At 43.0% G+C, this 9063-nt stretch overlaps 1 protein-coding gene across 1 annotated transcript in view; it reads right to left on the bottom strand.

The window, feature by feature from the left end:
• The window catches only part of ZFX (zinc finger protein X-linked), a 65515-nt gene extending 56474 nt beyond the window's left edge, over positions 1–9041 (bottom strand). Inside the window, exons 1-3 of the mRNA XM_017514568.2 lie at positions 8853–9041; positions 6842–6913; positions 5311–5422 (exon numbers count right to left, since the gene is read on the bottom strand). The gene's annotated coding sequence lies outside the window, so the exon portion shown is untranslated. The remainder of the gene's footprint in view (positions 1–5310; positions 5423–6841; positions 6914–8852) is intronic.
• Positions 9042–9063: the final 22 nt, after the last annotated feature.

Here is a 9063-nt window from a genome sequence, read left to right as displayed (position 1 = left end):
CCTGGTCAACATGGTGAAACCCTGTCTCTACTAAAAATACAAAAAAAATCAGCTGGGCATGGTGGCACATGCCTGTAATCCCAGCTACTCAGGAGGCTGAGGCAGGGGAATTGCCTGAACCCAGGACGCGGAGGTTGCGGTGAGCCGAGATTGCGCCGAGCCGAGATTGCGCCATTGCACTCCAGCCTGGGTAACAAGATTGAAACTCCGTCTCAAAAAAAATAAATAAATAAAAATAAAAAATCATCAGCACTCCCTCCCAAAAAAGCACGCTACAATACCATATTTAATGATAAAACATTAGAAGCACTCCACTAAAGTACCTAGAGAAGGATGCCCATTATCAACACAACTACTGAACACTTCAGCACAGGAATTAGTCAATGCAGTAAAACCAGAACAAGACGTAAGAGGCAAGAAGGAATGGAAAAGAAATAAAACTGTATTATTCAGACATGAAAACTATTTAGAAAATACAAAAGAATTATGAACTGTTATTACTACATTTCACTGACTCTGAAGATACCAATTATAAGCTGTACCCTTATTTTATACATTATTAAGAAAAAAACACTGCCAATTAAACTGATACAGTATTTTCTTATTATCTAGGACTTTCACTCTAGATTTATCAAGACAATTCTTTCAGACTTAAACTTTTATCAGATCTTGTGCATACAGAAGAAAAAGAAATTGGTAAGGTATTCCTACAACTTCACATCCAAGGTCCTACTATGGATTGCTTTTCTACTCAAAACTGTTCAACTTCTGCTAACAATATTGTCCTCTGCCAACAAGAGTATTGGTGATGCAGCACTTCTTAAAATTACCCATTATTATTTATGTGATTTTCTTTCAAGGCAGACACCCACTTCACAATTTCTTTGGCCTCCAGTTTTATTGTTTGGCATGAAATAATAATACAACAATGCACATACTCATTTAAATTGATGACAAAATGAAGAGCCCTGACCAAGTTTGTGTATGTGAAGGCAATGATAGCTACATCATGACTGCTGCCTAGACAACAATGATTATAGGACACCATCAAAGATCTATTTTGATTTCAGGTACGTGAAGATGTAGAGGGAAAAGTGTACCTCGGAATCTATGAAATATGAGGAGTTCAGCAAGGTTGCATGAACAGTACTTGTAAGTCAACAGTGATCCCTACACATGAGCAGTAACAAAACAGAAATTATAACTAAAAGAAAATACTATTCACAATGACAACAAAAATTACAGGATCTAACAAAAGTTGTACAAGAGCTTTATGAAAAGTAGCAGCACATACCCAGATTTAAATCCCAGCTCTACTACTTAGCATTTATCTATATGAATGTATTTATTCTATAAATTGGAGGCAAATATAAAAATCCAACAACAGTTTTCACAGATATTGACAAAATGACCCTAAAATAAGCAAAGGAATGAAAATAGCTAGAATAATCCTGAAGGAAAATATATATTAAGTTTTAATTATAAAGCTATTATTATTAAATCAGGATAATATAGATACAGATATAGGCAAACAGACCAATTAAACCAAAATAGAGAAACAAAAAAACAGATACATATGTGGGAATATGTTATACCTCAGGAGTTGCATAATAAATCAGTGGGGAGAAAAGCTGAACTATTTGATAAAACCACATGAAAAAGATATTAAATCCCTACATCACACAATACATTAAAAAAAAACTCTGGTGAATTAATGACCTAAATATGAAAAAGCACTGTATCATTAAAACCTTGGGGTAAGGGAAGAATTAAGATATAAGAAAACACAGGCCATAAATGAAAAAAAAAAATTGAGAAAACTGGATACCATCATATTAAGAAGTCCTACATAAAAAACTTTCCATAAACAGCGCTAAAAGCCAAGCCACAGACCAGGAAAAGATATTTTCAGTGTATATGATCACAAACTAGTATTCAGAAAATAAAACCCATAAACCAGCCGGGCACAGTGGCTCATACCTGCAATCTAGCACTTTGGGAGGCCAAGGCAGGCCAATCACTTGAAGTCAAGAGTTCGAGACCAGCCTGGCCAACATGGTGAAACCCCATCTCTACTAAAAATACAAAAATTAGCCGGGCATGGTGGCAAGCGTCTGTTACCCCAGCTACTCAAGAGGCTGAGGCAGGAGAATTGCTTGAACCTGGGAGGCAGAGGCTTCAGTGAGCCAAGACTGTGCCACTGCACTCCAGCGTGGGTAACAGAGTGAGACTCCGTCTCAAAAAAATAAATAAAACCCATATACCAATAAGGAAGAGGCAACAATCCAACAGAAAAATGGACCAAAGGTATGCACAAGCAATTCATAGGCAACTCAGATGGCCAATAAATACATGGGGAAAAAAGGTCAACCTCATTACTAGAAATGTAATCTAAGATTACATTTAGAAAAGCAAAATGAAAATAGTAAGGAGTATAAAACCCAACAGATTGGGAAAAAATTGCAGAATCCAATCCTTTGGCAGTGATTTGGAGAAACGGGATCAAACATAGCTGGTGGGAGTGTCAAATAGAACGCTGAATTCAGCAATTCCCAGTAAGGTTGACAATGCACAGACTTCTTAAATGAAGCAATTCTACTTCTATTATCTGTATATAATCCCAAGAAAGACAAATCATGTATAAGGATGTTCACAGCAGTAGTGTTTGAAATTCAGAAACTGCAAACAGCCTCAGAGTCCCTCCAAGAATAGATAAACCACAGTCTATTTATATACTGAAATACCAATAAAATGAATGAACTAGATCAGCAGTTTTCAAACTTCTTGGTCTCAGGACTCCTTTGCATTCTTAAAAATTAAGGATCACAATTAAAAATAAAAAAATTAAGGACCACCAAGAGTTTTTATGTGGGTTATAGCTATAGATATTTATCATACTAGAAATTAAAACTGAGACATTTAAAAGCACTTATTAATGCATAATAATAAACCCACTGTATGCAAATATACTTTTTTTTCTTTGTTCCTTTCTTCTCTTTTGTTGAGATATTCTATTTTTTTTAATTTTTATTTTAGGTTCAGGAATACTGTGAAGGTTCGTTATATAGGTAAACTCGGGGTTTGTTGTACAGATTATTTCATCACCCAGGCATTTAAGCCCAGTACCCAATAGTTGCCTTTTCTGTTCCTCTCCCTGCTCCCACCCTCCGCCCTAAAGTGGACCCCCAGTGTCTGTTGTTTCCTTCTTTGTGTTCTTGAGCTGTCATCAGTTAGCGCCCACTTGTAAGTGAGAATATTCAGTATTTGGTTTTCTGTTACTGGGCGTTAGTTTGCTAAAGATAATAGCCTCCAGCTCCATCTATGTTTCCACAAAAGACCTGATCTCGTTCTTTTGTATGGCTACATATTTACTTTAAAATAACTATTTTTCAAAAAAAAAAAAAAAAAAATAGTAAAACAAGTGGCACTGTTTTACATTTTTGCAAATCTCTTTCATGTCTGGCTTAATAGAAGCCAGCTGGATTCCCGTGTTTCTGCATTCTATCTATTATGGCATCATATGTCATGCAGCCTCTGTACAGCATTCCTATAGTGTACAGGAAAATGTGGGTGAAAAAGGCAAATAAAAAGTATTATGAAAACAGTCTGACATCATGGACTCCCTGAAAGAATCTTAGGGATCCCCAGGAATCCCTGGAGCACACTTTGAAAATTGCTGAGCTAGATAAACACATTACGTGGATATATCTTAAAAACACACCGTTAAGTGAAAATAATAATATAAGACACGGTTATGATACTGTTCATGTAAAATTAAACACACAGGCAATGCCTGATATTGTTTTGGTACATACATATTGGGACAGTGGTTACTTCTGGCGAAGAGAAGACAGAATGGGAGGGGGAAGTACCCTTTGACTGAATCAGTGAGATTTTATTTCTTTAAACAACAAAAAGACATGAATCAAGTATATAGCAAAATATTAAGAACTGTCAAATCTGGGTGATTTTCATTTTCAGTAATTTTAAAATACTCCATAAAACTTTTTAAATATATGTATTTTTAATGCCTAATGGCTGTGTACTTCGAAGCCACACAATTTCCTTAAAGCACATTTCCTTTGAGTAAAATACAATTATAAGATACCTGGATTTTATAAAACGTTGTCTGGAAAAACAATTTGGCAGGAGTAAGAATAGGCTGGCCATATTCCAATCAGATAAGGGGTGGCAGGAGGGGGGTTATTCCTTGACCTGGTACCCTGACAGGATAAGCGTGCCTTAATATGTCTATCCCTTGGTCAAAAAACACACTGACTGGATATCTGATTCTGAGCAGCTGAAAACTATTCAATTACATAAAATTATCTGCACCCAATAACGGAAATGATTGTTTTTGGAGATAATGGTCCATATGCCAGGTACTATTTGGAGACAAAGATAAATGAGAACTTATCTCTATATTCAGTTTAGAAGACAAAAATATAAACACACAGACAAAATGTAATATGTTAAATGCTAAATTAAGGGGAATCCCACCATAGAAAACAGATAAGGCACACAGAGTTTCTGAAACACAGAACACTTTTATATAACACACCTGTTAACATGCTGTGCAAGTTTCCCAATCTGGAAAATACTGGATTTAAGAGTAAGTGGGGTGAAAAGAGAAGACAAGTGAGGTTTTTGTGAGATGAGCAAACCTAGGAATATTTGTAAAGAGAGGGTAATGATGCAAGAGACGGCATCACAGAGCTCCATCCCTAAGGAGGCAGCCAGGGTTAAGAGCAGGCGCAGAGCAGCGGGGCTTGCAAGAACAATCCCTCCTGCAACAGCCCCCTGCGGCAAAAGGAGAAAGGCCTAGGCGGAAGACAGAAGAAAGGTATGAAATGGAAGGGAGGGAAACTTGGCTGTTTATCAGATGGCCATCTACCCTTCTCAGTGAAGTAAGATTGGGTAATCTTTGCTGAAGGTGAGGGATTTCAGGGACCATTTGAGTAGTTTAAATGTGAAAAAAAAGTTTGGAATTGCCAGTGTACACAAGCACAAATATTATAAATAAGATTATCAGTGACAGTATCAGTCTAAATGGGGTTAGAGAGTAAGCATTTACAAAAAGCAATGTGGGAAAAAAACTGTAATGCATTTGTGAGCATGCTTTTTAAAAAAAAAAAAGAAATCTGCATCTATCTGAAAAACAGAAATTTAAAACTAACACCTTATTTATCCAGGGTAGTTGAGTTAGAAGGTGTTCCTCCAGTCAGTTTTCCAGAGTTTCAAGGTCTACCTTTCAGGCAAAAATAATTTTGTATTTAACCATTTCTCATGGAAACTAAACTACACACTTACCTGTCTTAATCACACAACTTGACTCTAATCTTAAATCTCGAACATCCACTGTTGCTGTACTGCGCAGCAAAACAATTCTATCTTCTTAATAGTTCTTCTATGTCTTTCCCAGCTGTCAAGATATAAAAGCACCTGGTTCTTCTAAGTTTATGTTTACCCTTAACACCTCAACAACCACAGCCCGCCTTCACAACTTGCTTCTAGTCAGCCTCATGCAATGCAGTTTCTCGAACTTTTCTAAACCATAGCCCTTTATAATAAACATGAGACTCTCATTCCCTCCAGCCCTTTCATGGAGCACTGCTGCTCATGACCTGTTACAGTCCAGAAAAACGGAAAAACTGAAAATGGGTATCCATGCCACCTAAAGGTTCCTATCATAAAATTCTAGGTAGCAGGCAGGGCACGGTGGATCGTGCCTGTAATCCCAGCACTTTGGGAGGCCAAAGCAGGCAGATCACGAGAGGTCAGGAGTTCAAAACCAGCCTGGCCAACATGAAACCCCCTCTCTACTAAAAATACAAAAATTAGCCAGGCATGGTGGCAGGGTCCTGTAGTCCCAGCTACTTGGGAGGCTGAGGCAGGAGAATCACTTGAACCTGGGAGGCGGAGGCTGCGGTGAGCTGAGATCGCGCCACAACAGACTCCATCTCAAAAAAAAAAAAAAAAAATTCTAGGAAACACATTTCCCACATATGTATCTAGATTAGTCAAATATTAATCAAAACATGAGCAGGAAGGTTTGGCTTAGCAAACAGTCTTAGTTATCCTCTCAAACAAAACGGTGGTTCCTTTCACCAGGGGGAAGGACAAATTGCAAAAGACCATGTGAAGGTACTGTCTTTTTAATAATGGCTCTTCTAAACTAGACTTTTCAAAACTGACTTCTTAAAAAGTCACCACAGGAGGCCGGGCACAGTGGCTCACAGTTGTAATCCCAGCACTCTGGGAGGCTGAGGTGGGAAGATCACGAGGTCAGGAGTTCCAGACCAGCCTGATCTAAATGGTGAAACCCCATCTCTACTAAAAATACAAAACTTGGCGGGGCGTGGTGGTGCACACCTGTAATCCCAGCTACTCAGAAGGCTGAGGCAGGAGAATCGCTTGAACCCGGGAGGAGAAGGCTGCAGTGAGCCAAGATCGTGCCATTGCACTCCAGCCTGGGCGAGAGAGCGAGACTTCGATTCAAAAAGCAAAAAGAATTACCAAGGGAATACTCATTTCTCATTTTCATCAAATAAGCACTAGTCCTGTACTTTTCAATCAAGGTAAATGAAATTTTAGAAACCCCTCCCTATTTGTGTACCATAGAAATTGTAAAAACTCTGAGCAAAAGGTTTTGGATAAGAAATCAGGATAGAAAAAAGGAACAGCTGTCTTAATAGAGACGCATCATTCCAAAAGTAGCAAAAGTTGCTTAACTTCTGAATATTCCTGTAATCGTTCTGATAATGAAAACACCGATCAATTTACTACTCTCATTATTTTTCAACTTTGAAACTTTTCCTAGTACAATGGAACCACTAAGTACCGTGAAGCACAGCTCAGGGGCCAGACGGCAGTGGGAGGCTGGAAAACAGCTTGAGCCCAATATAGCAAGAACCTGTCTCAAAATAAAAAATAAATAAGTAAATAACAAGGCGCAGCTCAGGTGTGCCATCACTCTTCTAGTTGAGGGCACCCCAGCTGCCTCCCCCATTGAATATAAGACCCTGGCAAGCAAGCTCTTCTGCAATCAACTTTTCTAGCCTAAATTCCCACCACTCCCCTACCATGCACTTTTGCCAAACTGCAAATACTTACTGTTTTCTGAAGAAGCTTCACCCTTGAAACGTCCTTTTTCCACCTCCACCTCTACCTAACAAAGTCCTCCCCATCCCTCTGCAACCTTCTCCAAATGCCACCTATTAATACTTCAGGAGCCCTTCCCTCCCTGATCCTCCAATAGCAACCTTGCTTCCCTCGGAAATCCCAGTAATTAGCTGTACCTCTCACTTTACTGCATTTCACCTTGCCCCACCTACCTCTAAACATGAGACTTCTCGAAGCCACCGTCTGCATTACAAGAACCTTTTTAATGTTTCTAAGCACCTAGCACAGTGCATCGCTAACAGTGGGCTCCGAGTTTATCAAGAAAGTTGTACAGTGTGCAATCAAAAAAGTACGGTAGGGGATGAAACTCCGCCTTAAAACTTCACAAATGAAAAATCGAAATACCATGACAGGCAAATGCACAATAAATATGCACCACACTATGCTGTCCTCCAATAAGAAATTAAAAACGTCTACCCTTCTTATTCCTCAATTTAAAAAAAAAAGTAAATACCACTAACAAATCACTAATCGCTTAAATCGTTTTTCAAGAAATTTGTTTCCACATACATAAATTTGTTTCCACTATGTGAGTACGAATGATTCAAAATTTTATTCCTCCGCTTTCGTGTTGGGCAATTTTTTTCCCTATAAGACAAAAGGATGGCGAGAACTTTCCCATCAATCTTCATTTTTCTTTCTTTATTCAGATACTCGGGGCGGCAAGGATTGTTGGAAAAACAACCGCATCGAAGGCACCTTAGGAGCCACATATGATTTGACTTAACCAAAAATAACATTTCCTGGGGTCCCGTATGCCCTGGTGAGCCCAGGTGTCCGGAATGCCACCTGCCCCGAGAGCCCTCGGGTGGCTACAGGCGCGGGCGAAAGGCGCAGGGCCAGGGGCACTGAGGGCGGAATGGTCCTGGCGCCCCGGCGGCGGCTGCGGCGGCGGCGTTAGCCGCCTGCGGCAGCTCAGCTGAAACGCAACGGAAACTGCAGCCAGTCACGGGGCTGCGGGAGGCAAGGCAGGAAGGTGGCGCTGCCGCCGAGCGCCTGAAGCCCGAGCGCTCATCATGGCGGCAAGGGCAATGGCCGCCACGGGGAGCGAGCACGCCCCTCCGCGCGCACACGTCGCCGCGCCGAGCCTCCGGGCCCCGTCACCGGCGCCGCAGCCGCCGCCGCCGCCGCCCGCTCTCCCACCCCCCCTCACGGGCTGTAGCGGAATTTTCTCTCCAGACACCGCCTCCAAGATGGCGGCTCCCCCTCCCGGCAACCCCCTCTATCGTCCCCTGCAGCAGCCGCCGAGCCGCCGCCATCTTGTCCCCCCGTCCCTCCCCCCCTCGCCGATATTTACATAGCGAAAATCGGCCCGGCCGGCCTGCGGCCTTCACCTCACGCCTGCAGCCTTCGCCTCCTTGCCAGGCCTCACCCCGGCGCGGTGCCCCGGGTCAGCCGCGGCGCCGACTTGGGGCCCCTCGGTCGCCTCCGGGACAACCGGGCGACCCTCCCCCAACCCCCGCCCGCTTACGGAGCGCGCCTCCGCCGCCGCTCAGGGCAGCCGGGCTCCTCCCCGGGCCTAACTGCGGCCTCCTCGGGGCCTGCTCGGCGCCGCGCGCCACGCCGCCCGGCCTAGCGCGCGAGGGCGCCTTGCGGGCCGCCGACCAGGCCGAGACCAGGCCGCTGTGCGCGCACTAGGCCCCGCGGCCGCGGCGGGACCCGGGACTCACCGGACAGGCGTGCGGGCGGCCGGCGACGGTGGCGGGTGCTGCAAGCAGGCCTTTCTTTGGAGTACTGGGCCGGGCTCCGGTTGGTGGGGCGGGCGGAGGGAGGGAGGAGGGGCCGAGCTCGGAGCTGACAAAAAGCGGCCCAGCTCCCCGGCACCGGCCCGCCGTCAGCACGTCACGTCACCGCCCGGGAGAGAGACCCAGGAAAATGCGG

The sequence above is a fragment of the Cebus imitator genome, unplaced genomic scaffold (assembly GCF_001604975.1).
Source record: "Cebus imitator isolate Cc_AM_T3 unplaced genomic scaffold, Cebus_imitator-1.0 Scaffold527, whole genome shotgun sequence".
NCBI classification, from domain to species: domain Eukaryota; kingdom Metazoa; phylum Chordata; class Mammalia; order Primates; family Cebidae; genus Cebus; species Cebus imitator.
Note: the sequence above shows the minus strand (reverse complement) of the source record. Positions and strands in the feature narration are given on the sequence as shown.